The sequence below is a fragment of the Pteropus vampyrus genome, unplaced genomic scaffold (assembly GCF_000151845.1).
Source record: "Pteropus vampyrus isolate Shadow unplaced genomic scaffold, Pvam_2.0 Scaffold64, whole genome shotgun sequence".
In the NCBI taxonomy this organism is placed as follows: domain Eukaryota; kingdom Metazoa; phylum Chordata; class Mammalia; order Chiroptera; family Pteropodidae; genus Pteropus; species Pteropus vampyrus.
Genome location: NW_011888845.1, coordinates 3,655,136 through 3,668,073, shown reverse-complemented (window position 1 = coordinate 3,668,073; position 12,938 = coordinate 3,655,136). Strand labels below are relative to the sequence as shown.

General features: G+C 33.1%; 1 pseudogene; it reads right to left on the bottom strand.

The window, feature by feature from the left end:
- Nucleotides 1-234: 234 nt before the first annotated feature.
- Nucleotides 235-640, bottom strand: LOC105292808 (annotated as a pseudogene).
- Between the last annotated feature and the right edge of the window lie 12,298 nt (nt 641-12,938).

The following is a 12,938-nucleotide window of genomic DNA, read 5'->3' as shown; positions in this document are numbered from 1 at the left end:
ATGGTAAGATTTCATTCTTTTCTATGGCTGAGTAATATTTCATTGTATATATAAGTAATATTCCATTGTATATATGTACCACCTCTTCTTTATCTATTCATTCATTGATGAACACCCAGGATGCCTCTATATCTTGACCACTGTAAATAATGCTGCAATTAACATTTGGATTCACATGCCTCCCTCTTTTTTTTTTTTTTCCAGCCAGTTTGTGCTTTACTGACATCATGATGCTCAGGCCTTGACCATATATTTCCGCAGTGGGTACAGCCACTTCTTCCACTGCTGCTTCTAGGTCTTCAGGTTCTCTTTGTGTTTGTTGAGGTGGCGGCTCATGGCGCATGTTTTCTTGGGCTGCAGATCCAGGGGCTTGTACTTTTTGCCCTTGTAGAATTTCCTGAGGTTCTCTTTCTGAGTCTGGTTAATGACGGTGAGAACACAAGCAATGGATTTGTGAACAGCTCGGATCTTGGGAAGCTTAGAAGCCACACCAACTATCACTTTGATGAAGTGCAGCTGGGACAGCTCCACCTTTAGGTCATATAGCTATTTCAGCAGCTCCTCCTTCTTTTTGCCAGGAAGGTCTCGAGCTTTAATCTTGGCCATAGCTAAAACAAGCCTCCTCCGCCTGCTAGGAGAGAAAGAGCTCACATGTCCCTTTGAAGTAGTGTTTTAGGTTTCTTCAGATAAATTCATAGAAGTGGAATAACTTGGTCTCTCTTTGTGCCTTGGTATAGCCTTTGTTTTAAAGTCTATTTTGTCTGGTATAAGTATTGTTACCCTAGCTTTTTTTGTTTGTTTCCATTTTTACGAAACATCTTTTTTCATCTCTTTATTTTCAGTCTGTGTGTGTCTTTCAATTTGAAGTGCCTATCTTATAGGCAGCATATGTAAGGGTCTTGGGTTTTTTTTTTTTTTTTTTTTTTATTCAGCCACCTTATCTTTAGATTTAATCCATTTACATTTACATTGAAAGTAATTGTTGCTAGATATGTAGTTATTGACATTTTACTATTCATATTTTTTTTTTATCTTCTTTTATCTTCTTCTTAAAGAAAGCCCTCTAACATTTTCTGTAATACTGCTTTGGTGTTGATAAACAACTTTAGTTTATTCTTATCTGGGAAAATTTTTATCTATCCTTCAGTTCTAAATGATAGTTTTGCTGAGGAGAGTAATTTTGGTTATAGATCCTTGCTTTTCATCACTTTGAATATTTCATATCAATCCCTCCTGGCCTGCAAGGTGTCTGTTGAGAAATCAGCCGACAGTCTTATGGGAGCTCCCTTATAGGTAACTAAGGTATTCTTCATTCCAGTTACTGTATTCTTCATTTCTGTCTGGTCTTTTTATGTTTTCTATCTCTTTGTTAAAGTTCTCATGGAGTTCCTCTACTCTTCCCCTAAGTGCATTGAGCATCTGTATAATAATTTTTTTTGAACACTGCATCTGGTAGATTGCTTGTCTCCATTTTGTTCTTTTTTTTGGAGCTTTTTTTCTGTTCTTTCATTTGGGACATGTTTCTTTATTTTCCCATTTTGGCTACTTTCTTGTGTTTGTTTCATTGTAGTAAGTAATGCTGCCATGTCTCCCAGTCTTAGAAGAGTGGCCTTATATAGGTGTGCTGTGTTAGAGTATATAGTGGCATAGTCTTCCCTGGTCATCTGATTGGGTCCTCCACATATGACCCTTGTAAGAGTTGTATGTGCCCTCTTGTAGTTGGCCCTTGGTTGTTGTTTGTTCATTAGTGGGAGGGATTGACCCTTGGGCTGATTGTTTGTGAGGACTGGCTGACTACTGGAGGACCTATTGTGCAGGGGCTGACCCTACAGAGCAGGATTTACTTTAGTGGGGCTCTGGTGCCTACACTGTCTGCCCTTTGGGTATATCATCTTCAGATGTGACTCCTGGTGGTGCTCCAGCTCAGACTGAAGCTGGACACTGGGCAAGCAGGCCAGGGCCTCCTGGCAGGGGACCTAACCCAGGCCAAGTTTAGCTGTGGCCTGTGTCTTGTCTGGGACCACCTGGCATGAGCCGCCAAGCAATCCACGAATGGCCACCATCCAAGATGGGTTAGAAGTACCTCGAGAGGCCACACCACAAACTCAGGCTGGTTGCCACTTGTGCCAGGCTTGGGACTGTTTAGCAAGAGGTACAGGACATTCTGAAGCCAGATGCTACTTGTTTAGGTTTTGTGACACTTTGAGAGATTTTAGGAAAGTCCGCAGCCTGAGCCGACAGGCCATTTGTATACAAAATCCATTGGAAGTGTCTTGGGTGAGCCTGCAAGTTGTGCGGGGGGCGGATGGAGGGGTGTCTTAGGGAATCACAAGGGCAGGGCCATCAAGTTAGTTACATTGATGGAGACTCAGATATTACGCCTGCCTGGGTCTGCAAGCTGGACAGGGGAGGTCTCAACAAAGAAACAATGACCTCTGCCAGCACTTCTATATGGGAGAAAGCTTCCCCTTCAGCCTTTGCCCTGAAGCCAGACAACTCAGTTCCTACTCCATATGTCCTTGGTACATTTTGAGATGCTGCCTAGAGCTGCAGTTCAGAATGAGTGAGCCTGTCACCAAGTAAATCCACATATAGGACCTTCAAGAGGAAAGTCTTTGATTCACTAAGCCCTCCATCTCACTCAACCACAGTCTGTTGGTTTTCACAGCCAGAGGTTGTGAAGACTTCTCTTCTTGGCACTAGAACCCTAGTCTCAAAGAGTTGATTTATCTTCTCTCAGCCTCTAATATCATTTTAGTACAAAAAGAGACTTCAAAGTATTAACTTTGAAATGGACTTTTAATAATGTTTGAATTTTGAGGTGATTTAAAAATAATCCTTGCCATAATAACGCCATTTGATATCCCCCTCTTTTCATTAATATACCCGATATTACTTCATATACAGATGATCTAACAACTTGTGAGAGGAGAGTATTGCAGATACAGAATTGTAAATGTATTAACAATTAAACTGAGAAGCTAGAACCAAACTTCAAATGGCTGACTACCTCTCCTTAGTGAATGCCATTTCTTTTATATAGGACCATAATCTGTGACAACACTAAATTGAAGATATCTTTTCTTAAAAATTTTGTGACTTTTGAACTATTTGTTTCTAACCCTGAAGGCTTGCAGTCACAAGTGTTTATCAATTATGACATGCCAAGATACGTTTTACTCACTAGACGATAGAAAGCAATATTTGTATTCATTCTATGAAAAAGTCCAATCTTTAATTTTTAATTTCTAGATCTTCATGAAATTTAAATTAATTTAACAATACAGTAAATTCTTTCTAAAAGATTTTTCTTCATGTTGTAGTCCTCAAAATATATATTCAGTGAACAAGGCTTGATTTTTATGAGCTAAATAGAAAAACTAACTTAGAGAATAGAATTAAAATACAATGGAGAGATGATATAAAGTATAAGTAATACAAGAAAAATAGGAATGATTGATATAATAAAAACAGATAAAGTAGATACTTAAATTATCCATGTAAAATTTATTATTATAAGATCTGGTTTTATAAGTCAGTTTTATAAGAGTAACAAACATTAAAATTCAGTTAAAAGCAACATCAAACCAACCCAAATTTTAGTCATTTGAAATATGATTGTTATTATTCAAACCGTGTGCATAAATGAACAATTGCTTGCTAATACACTAACCTCCTAAATCTAGAGCAGTTAAATTCTTTCAACAACTGATGAATATTCTTGGAAGCTATGAAAGGTGTTCTTTAAGTTTAAAATAAACTGGCCGTAGCAACAAAAATCTAAATTTAAAAGAATGGTCACTATGATGGAGACTTTGGCCATGTGGTTCTAAATAATTTTGGAGAAAGAGCATTTTTGGAAAACAAGTTTGGCTTGTAGAAAGATACATACCTTTGAAAGATATAAAAAAAATGTGGTGGAACAGATGCTAAGGTCAGTTATAAAGCATATGTTTATATGGGTAAATTACTGAAATTAATATATTAAATCACAATTTCTAAATAAAATGTTTTCTTGCTTTTGTTATTATTCTATTCTTTGTGAGTTGAGATTTTTAAACTTTGAATGACATCTTTTTCTTTACTTTCGTGTGTTTGCTTTGGCATATAAGGCACTAGTTTTTAAAATAAGTGCAATTTAACTATGTTTTCTCTCTGCTGTCAGCTGCTCTCAAAAGCCTTCTTACACAAAGGCAGACCTGCAGAATATGCCACTTAATGACCACCTAAGAGGATAACAATATGTCAGTTTTTCTTCTAACAGACATTCTAGGTCTCTACATGTGGGTCTCTTGAATCACTCTATCCAAATTCTGAAAGATAAAAATGTTCTCTCTCATTTCAGATTTTATTTCACCCACTCCATTATGCCTCAAGCTTTTCCTAAAGCCCAGGTGGAAGGGATAAAAACTAAAGTGATGACTGAAGGTATGGAAACATGCATTGCTGCTGAGTGGTAAGCTTCAAAAATGTGTCTCACCTTCATGTTGTCTGCTTCCTATAAAAGGTGGGGGAACTATCACTTTTTTTTTTGTTTCCTGTGAGTAGAGTTCTCTTTTCAAGTCCTCAGAATACCCACTTAACGATCAATCATATATCTCTCTCTATCCATCCTGTCAAATTTTTAATCTCTAGTTTAATTACAAATGTAAATATCTAGCATACCTTACATATCAAGTCAAAGTCACGAAGTTGTGGAAGTGGCAATAGAATATTAATCAAAACCATGTGTAAGGCTATTCTAAAAAGAAAGATCTATAAAAATGGTGTGCATCTTATAATTAAGTTGTTTATATGGTACACAAAATTAATAATAGTTCAACAGTCAGTGCATTCTTTTTTAAGAATTAGTGCACAAACAATGCAATTTACATCCATTTTAACTCATTTACAAGGTAAAACAAACTCTTCATTTCTTCAGATACACTAACCTTGTGAAGTCAGTTGAGTTTTTGTTTCCCGTGAATCAATTAGTAGGTCTCTAAGATTTATACTTTCCTACTTATTGTAATTAAAAATAATTATAAGATAAACTCTTAAAATATAAATGAAAAATACAAAGCATTTCTATAAAAACTGAGTTGAATGTTTTGAAAGGCTCACTAACAGTAGATAAAATATATAACTGGTTAATCAAAGTCATGGTTAGACATTAATGCTTAGAAAAAAATACTGGGTGGGGAGACTAGAAGAATACTGCACTTATATTGCTTCTTAATTGTCTTTAAGTTCTCATTTCACTAAAAAAAATTAAAAATAGCAATTATATATAATAAATTTAAGTATACTTTATATAAGAAATAAAGTTAATGCTTCAGTCCTATTCAAATAGAAAGACTTGGTCTTACACGAAAGATTAAGGAATGATCATGTTTGAATATTTTAAACAAAAAACAAAATATTTAAACTATATACAAATTTTTAATGTTTCCCTACTTTAATTGATTCTTCCAAAAGATTTAAATATCTATCAAGTTCTAATAATCCCCTACTTTAACTCTGTCAATCATTAATTCCTGGTTCCACACATATAGTACAAGAGGGCTTCTAATGTACTGATATATTCGAGCCAATTTTAAGTAGCTTCATTTCAAATCAGTTTACATTTTTATAATACTTTTTCCTAAAACAAAGTCATACTCTCTATACATATATATTTTAAATCATTGAGTAGAAGCAGTGATTTATTTTCTTAAAGAAGATATAGTCCAGCTTTTAAAACAAAACAAAACAAAAGGTAAACTGGGAGAAATGGTTTGGATTGAAGGTTCAATGTGTTTCCACACCTACATTTCCTAACCCAGCTTACTAGAGTCCTTATGTTTTTATTTAACAAAACTCCTACTCCCCATTACCCAGGATATTTCTAGCTGACTACATGGTCATAAAATGATAATAGAATCATACTTCCTCTCTCAGGAGTACTTGACCTATTATATGGCAATTCTGGAGGCTTGGTTGTTTAAATACTCAGTAAAAATTAGTGGAATGGTAGCTTTTAGAAAAGGACTCCAGGGAAAATAGTTTTCTTGTAGCCATGCTTCTGGCAGTATCTCTGCAAGCATAGTACATAAAGTACTATTTAGTCCTTCTATGTAGAGACATGCTATAGTCAATTCATCTTGAGAGTTAATGAATGAGATCAAATATCTCTAGCACTCTATTATAAATGATTGAATGTTATAATACTATTATAAAATAATTAATAATATAAAAGCATTCAGCTATATTATAAAAAGGGAAGAAATCTATTGTTAAACAGAACTCAAATAGAACTCATATTGTTAATCAGAATTCATATGATATGAAAAGGTTTCTTTGAATGATCATTTAAAGATAGGTCAGTGTCCTTCATATTTGATGCTATTTGGTTAATTTATGAGTATTTGCTAATAAACAATATTTTTAGTCATCTCATTCACTTAAAAATGAATAGAACGGAGTTTTAAATGTATTATTCAATGAAACTACTTAGTAGTTTTATACGTCCATAATGAACCTATTGAAACGAAAATTGTTAGTACATCATCTAATGCAAGTTTCTCAGTGATGGCACTATTGACATTTGGGGCCAGATGATTATTTGTTGGAGGAGAGAATTTTTCTGTTTTATGGGATGTGGAGCAGCATCCTGACCTTAACTTACAAGATAATCAGTTGCAATCTCCTTCCCCAGTTGTGATAACCAAAAATATCCTCAGTCTATAACAAATATTCTCTGGGGGCTATCAGGGAATCAATCCCAGTTGAGATCCACTGATCTAAAGTACTTAAGAAGGATAAGAGTTCTGAGGCAATTAAATTGCTCTTTCAAAGGATACAGTCTGAATAAAGAATAGAAAATAATTGCCAGCAGTGCTATGTTTTATAAATGATAGCAAATTTAGAGTCAGAAATCAATAATACTGATGCTCCAGTTTTTATGCATACATTTTAAACCTTCTGAGTAATTAAATTAGTTATTTTTATACTTAGAAATTGTGAATTCATGTGTATACTGTATTTTGTTTATATCTGATTTTTCTAAAGACATAGTTTCTCTCAAGCTGGAATATATCTATGAAAATATGGGCCCTAATGGACAGCAAAGACTTGTAGGTATAATATTATTCTTTCCCTTCCTCTGCTATGAGTCATTCTGCTATCACACGATAGTCTAAGCTACACATCATTTCTCTGTCATAGAAACAGCCTTATAATTTAAACCATGAGAAAGAATGATACCTTTGTCTGACATTTTTTCTTGGCATGCTGAAAAAACTTCAGATTTTATTTGTTTGTTTGATAAATCACCCATTTGTATCCTTGTAAAAAATTCTAACATATTTCTTCTTATTTATTCATTGAGAAGAATCGCATCATGGAAACAATATTTTATCAGTGTAGTAATATCTAACTTTATATTAAATGGAATGTGTATTTTAAATATCTAAAATCCCAGAAAAATTCAAAGAAGAAAGTGAAGATGATCTAAATTTATAAAGATATGAAAACTTTAAGATAAAGATATGTCTTATTACACAATTAAACAGTCAGTAGTTCTCAAAACTGTCAGTGTATTAGAACCACCTGAGAAACTTAGAACTACTAATATCCAGATCTTTCTGTGGACTAATTAAATCAGACTCTTAGGGTTTTGATTAAGCATCTATATCTTTTCAAGGCTTCCCACTTATCCTCATGACACTCAGTTTTGGACATCAATTTTTTTATGTTCTCACAGTGTTGTCCAGGGATCCCTGGGATTCCTTAGATGCTGGTACTGGCACATAGGTCAAAACTATTTTTATGCTAATATTTAGATTTTTATTTTTTTTATTCTTTTGCAAGTATAGGGTGGAGTTTTTCAGAAGCTAAATCATACACCATATCACAGCAAATTGAATACACAAGCAAAATTATTCAGCTGTCTTCAACTAAGACAGACATTAGATTTGAAAAATGTAAAACAATGCTAATTTTTAGATTTGAAAAATTTATTTCATTGAAAATATATCATTTGTGTAAAAGATATACTGCAGTTAATGTAACATAAATTGCAATATAAATACATAATGGACTTTTTGCTTCTATTTTTAAATGAATTAATGTGTAAATATACTAGAACTTCTTAATATTAATTTCTATGTTAATAACTATTGATAGATATAACTACATTAAAAAATAACCTCTTTGCGGTCCTCAATAATTTTTAAGAGTATAAAAGAATACAGAGAATAAAATACGTGGAAACCACTGATCTAAGCCAATATGTCTAAAACTAATCTAGGCATCAGAAATGATGAAACATCCTTAATCTCAGATTTCTTCCTCATCTGCCTGATTTCTAAGCAGTCATTTACTTTACACATATTGCCTCCCTTCACTCTCAGGGCTGGTAAAATTCCATAGACTAAGTCCTTCCTTTGATGTCACTGGTTCCTACAAAATTATTATTATACTTCCTGTGTAATGAAGAATAGCCTTCTAAGAAATCGATCTGCTCTGGCATATGTGACATTTTAGTCTAATATTGTAGTTATTTTTAGCATTATTTGAATAGGCTATGAATAAAAGCAACTAATCCTGATTCATGTGGGATAATTATATAAATATAAGAAGTTTCTGAAATGAAGAAAATAATATGGAACTCTGCACAATTCAAATGCCATAGATATAGTACCCAAGTATAATTAAGACTAAATACAGAATCTTAATCTTTTATTTGAGTCTATAATTTGAGAGTAATAAACTTAATGCTACACATTTTGAACAGTATTAATCCTCTGAATTTGGTAGTGCCAGTCTGATTTTTCTCTTGTATCCTTCAATATTAATTGAAATAATATTATAATTAGAATAATGTTATGGAACACAGAAAATATTTTTATGAAAGCAAACTTAATGTAAAATTAATTATAATTATCTATTGAATTATATATTTTATATAATCACAATACCAGTTCTGAGTTAACATTTAATCTAGAAATATCCAATGTGAAGAATTAAGAGTTCTATTTGTTTTTTTGTTTCAATTAAGTTTTTCTTTGGCCACTTACTTAGTTTCTTTTGTTTCATTTTAGAAATATATTGTTTTTATATGAAAATTACTCAAACGGATTATTTACTGTTATTTGTACTTTTAGTAAGGATGTTTGTTGCTCATTTTTAGAATTGTATATCTCTCAGTGCCTAACGATGCATTTTAATTTTAAAATGTAATTGTTCTATGTCATTTTATAATATTACATAGTAGATATTGAACTCAAAGATAGCTGGATTCTGAATTTTAAAGTCCTAATGTAATAACTGCACAGCTGGGAGCAACCCAAATTTTGAGACAACAATTTAATAGGAAACTGAATTGGGTATCATTGTTAATAAGCACAGTCCCAATGAAATAAATAGTGCAGAAACTCCATTCACATTATGGAGCCTTGGAACAATACAAGTAATGTATAATGAGATTGTTGCCTAACATTGATATAAAAGTAATTTAATAAATTTATATTGAACAATCTATGTGGTCGATGCATTAGAGATTCAAAAATAAATAAAAGACACTCCTTACCCTCAGTATAATGACTTTATTTGCAGTGATATGTTATCTAAACCTAGAGATATAATTCTTTTTAGCTTTCAAAGAATTTTTTTTTGCCTTGAATAGACCAATGATTTCAATTCCTTATAATATATAGATGAGACATTTTGCTCATGTAAAAGGAGAAATGTATCTGCTTCTCTCTTGATTCTTTTTTTTTTTTTTTTTTGCTGGAAAAATAATGATTATCAGTTGATGGTTGTCAAGAAATATGTCCAAAACCTTCTGCTTTTAACAATTTTAAAGGAGATTAAAAAGTCAAGAAACTGTATAACTAAGTCAAATCACTTCTAAATTTTTTATTGGCTATTTTAATTAAATAGGTTGTAGATTAGTGGGTAACAGAAAAAATACTGTTCAGTGAAGGCTTTGCAGAAGGAGCAACAGAAGTAATAATGGGGGTTAAACAGTGAAAATAAACATTAAGAACTGCTAAATAATTTCAAAATTGCCCTGATTATCTTTCAGGCATTGTTTTCCACACATTTTCAATGGTAAATCAAGAAATATCTGGCTAATTTTAAACTTCTGTCAATGTCTATCATTATTTTGGGATGGGGCAATAGAATTGGTGAAGTAAGGAACTGGGGACAATCCTCTCTTACAAGATGGTCCAGCCTACAATTTCCAATAGTGAGTAAATCTATCTTTCACTTCAATGGACTTCGCACCTTGATCACAAATTTACTCTCTGATCCATGATCTGATATTACCTGAAGTCACCACAATGTCTGTTGGGATGGAGACATGACAGAGAGTCCTAATAGTTTATCTCTTTTAACTGCAAAATCTTTATAGTCACTCTTACCCACTGAGCTCTGATGATCACCTGCAGCTGTTGTTCTTCCTTTGCTGGGTTAAATTCCAATATTCATGTTTTCTTCCACCAAATAGGCAAATGGAGCTAAATTATAGTGTGCAAAGAAGGTAGTTTTTTAGAATTAGGTGAGATATTAGGTGAGGTTCAGATTATACGAGGCCTTGCAAGTAGTGTTAAAGATTTTTTAAAATGTCAGGAGTATAATTAGGAGTCACTAAAGAGTTTTGCATGAGAGTACTTCATCCTCTTATCTTAACCCATTATATATATATTTTATCCTGTTAAAGTCCAACTGTATTACCACTCTAAGTTTCAAGATAGATTTTATGACACTAGATCATTCTCCTCTAACCCATCCTATATACTTCCAGAAAATTAATTTCTTTAAAGTGTAATTTGATCTTGTTGATTTCTGCCCATTTCAATTCCATCAGTAGCTTGCTATTGCCTCCAGAATAAAGTCAAGACTCCTTTGAATGGTGGATCTTTCTGAATTCAGCTAATCCTAAATTACATAGAAATCTAATACAAATTCAAGATAGTACAAGTAATAATATTATTTATATTTTTAGTTATTTTTTATAATAGCAATAGTGATGAAAAAACATTGACTTTCATGTTTTTCATGTTGTTTTTTCAGACTTTTGCTCTGTATTAGGGATAATGTATATAAATAACTCTGAGATAGCATATTTATAATTTGCAATCTATGAAGAAGTGAAAAAGGTGTTTTGCTTAATAACTGAGAAGGAAACAATTTGATGTAATTTTGGGGGGCAAGTGTGGGACTCTACAATCACCAGTCCTACTATACAGAGACGGGGAGAAATCTTCTAAAAGAAAAATGGGCACTCATTAAAAAATAAAAAGAAGGAAGGAGATGAAAACAGATGCAGGACAGTCATAAATTCAGAGGTTTAACTTTATAAGAATCCTCATAATTTACCCCCATGCTTCCTATTAACTGGTACTGATATTGATATATTATATATTTTCATGTTCCATTTACTTAAAATTATAGTGAAATCTACCTTACTCCCTCTCCTTAACCCTCTCTCTCCCTACAACATAGTGTGCTCGCTCTCCTTCCCTCTCTCTCTCCTTCCCTCTTTCTCTCTCTCTCCTTTTATCTATTATCTTTCCTCTACCCCAGTCCTTCATACCTATAACTTAGAACTTTCTTATATGTCAAAACTCATTAAGTCATACTTCCTCTGTTAAGCCTTTCCCAAACCTCCAATTAGCTAAGTTGCCCTTCTCCTGAGCTTATTCAACCTCAGTCAGAATTGATGCTCTACATTCTTATTGTATTTTAATTGATCTGTACCTCCCACTCTTTCATATCATTTCATACAGGTTAGGCATTATGGTTTTCATTTATTCATCTCAAATGTCTTTCAAAGTATCTGGGATAATGGTAAGTAAAGGAATGAGTAAATGCTCACCTATCATGTAAAGAATAGCAATGAACACCTGAAAATCTGTAAATAGTGATATCAAAGCTCTTCGTAGGTAGGCAGGAATCACTGAGAAAAAGAGATGGCAGAAGTTACATGGATATCAGTTGCACTCAAATTTACTATGGGGCTACCGTGTGGATATAATCACAAGGAGGAAGATGGGTGGACTACAATACCAGGTAACAGTTAAAAACTAGACAGACTTTCTATTGTGACAATAAGACTTGGCTGACATCTTGTTTAAGGAGTGATTAAACTGAGGAGACATTTTATCCTCAGGGAAGCTTGCAAAAGGCAGCATTTCTCAAATTGTTTTTTGTTTTTTGGGGTTTTTTTTTTTTTTTACAAATATGACAGTATTCTGTGGAAAAAATTGTCGAGTCAAGTAAATTGGGAAACTGATGTGTAAATAAGTTAAGGAAGCCTTTTTCTGTGGAACTCATCACAGCTATTCTATAGCTACAATGAATCTCTAAAATGTAAATTGACAGGCACAATTTTTCATGCTTTTTTTATGGTAGAAACCCAAAAGAATGTATTAACATCCCACGAAAATGATATTCTGCAAATGTACTTTCAGAAGTGCTAGTAGGGTTGAATGACAGTAGACTTTGGAATCAAATGAATCTGACATCAGAACTTAGCTTCGTTAATGTGAATCAATGTAATCTTTTGCAGCAATTTTACTCTAAACAGTTCAGGTTTCTCATCCAAAAAATGGCCATACACTATGTAAATTTTAGAATGGCAGTAGTAGTTAATAAGAAAGTATACTTCATATTTGGTAATCAGCAGTGAAAGGACTGAATGCTATAAGTGAATTTTCTATCTCAGATAAACTAATTTTGGCCCTGAGTATGATAAGGTTGTCTCTCCAGTGAAGGCTTAGCAATTTCTATAACTATTCTCTAATTCCTTATCATGATTTTTTAATAGCCTCAAGTATTTTTTCCATTTTTTTTCAATCATAGGCCTTATCTTGTTCACCTAAGTCTCTAAGACCCTTTTCACATGCCTTACCACTCCCCTCCAGTAACTTAATATCAATATTGTCCTAATTCTCTCCCAGAAATAGTCT